Below are 1085 nucleotides of genomic sequence, written 5' to 3'. Positions count from 1 at the left end.
TCCCTTCCAGGTTCTGTAAACCTGGAATTCATCAGATCAAAGCCACCCAAAGCACTGATGCTTATATTAACACTTTGTCCTAGAAGCATAGAAAGTCCCACATTCCCCAAATTAAACCAGAAATATAGGGTGAGATCACTACAAACATTTATTTTTAGAACAATTATATATGTAGAATGCCGATGTATGTAAGATAAGCTGAAAAGACTGATGAACAGCTAACAGTAAATACTTTTTACTTTGGGTACATGTAAAGATCCCACTCAGGACCACACCTGAAGAGTTTCCAGTACTCTACCAGTCTCGGCTATGGGAGGGAGAGTCAAGCAGAGGCATACCCACTCCATTCCTAGCTTGAGCAGTAGCTAGCGAGTGGAAGAAAATCTGCTACAAGTAAAAACTCGTCTGTGCTGGGCAGCAGCAGCATAGGAGAGTCAAGAGTGGAGACTCAAATTTACTGAGCAGAAGAAGATACTGGTAAGCCATTTCCTTATTTTTATCAAGCAAACCCTATGGATACATTAACAGAATGATTACAGACGGAGAGTGGAGTGTTCTGAGAGAGATGTCCATGAAGTCACTATGGGTCAGAAATGACTAGACAGCATAAGACAAGACATGTAAAGATGGGTATTTTCCTTGGTTTCTCAGTTTTTCTTTGGCATATCTTGATTTTTTAATCTTTTTGAATTTTTGAAACAGGTGAAAAAGGAGGAAAGGGATAGGAAAGGAAGTAGACAGAGAAAAAGAGGAGGAAGAATGGGAAGCAACGTGGTTCAGTGGAAAAAGCCCGGGCTTGGGAATCAGAGGTCATGGGTTCTAATCCCAGCTCTGTCACTTGGCAGCTGTGTGATCTTGGGCAAGTCACTTAACTTCTCTGTGCCTCAGTTCCCTCATCTGTAAAATGGGGATTAAGACTGTGAGCCTCACGTGGGACAACTTGATGACCCTGTGTCTACCCCAGCCGCTTAGAACAGTGCTCTGCACATGGTAAGCACTTAACAAATACCAACATTATTATTATTATTAAGAAGCAAAAGGTACTCACTTGTTTCTCCTCTTCCTTCTTACTGCCATCTTTCTGG

General features: G+C 41.8%; 1 non-coding gene across 1 annotated transcript; it reads left to right on the top strand.

Moving 5' to 3' along the window:
• Positions 1-257: 257 nt before the first annotated feature.
• Positions 258-395, top strand: LOC114809617. Its single transcript, XR_003757393.1, has one exon. It is a non-coding gene; the product is annotated as a small nucleolar RNA SNORA7 (small nucleolar RNA).
• Positions 396-1085: the final 690 nt, after the last annotated feature.

Source organism: Ornithorhynchus anatinus, chromosome 2 (genome assembly GCF_004115215.2).
Source record: "Ornithorhynchus anatinus isolate Pmale09 chromosome 2, mOrnAna1.pri.v4, whole genome shotgun sequence".
Classification (NCBI taxonomy): Eukaryota; Metazoa; Chordata; class Mammalia; order Monotremata; family Ornithorhynchidae; genus Ornithorhynchus; species Ornithorhynchus anatinus.
This window is presented reverse-complemented; position numbering and strand designations above follow the sequence as displayed.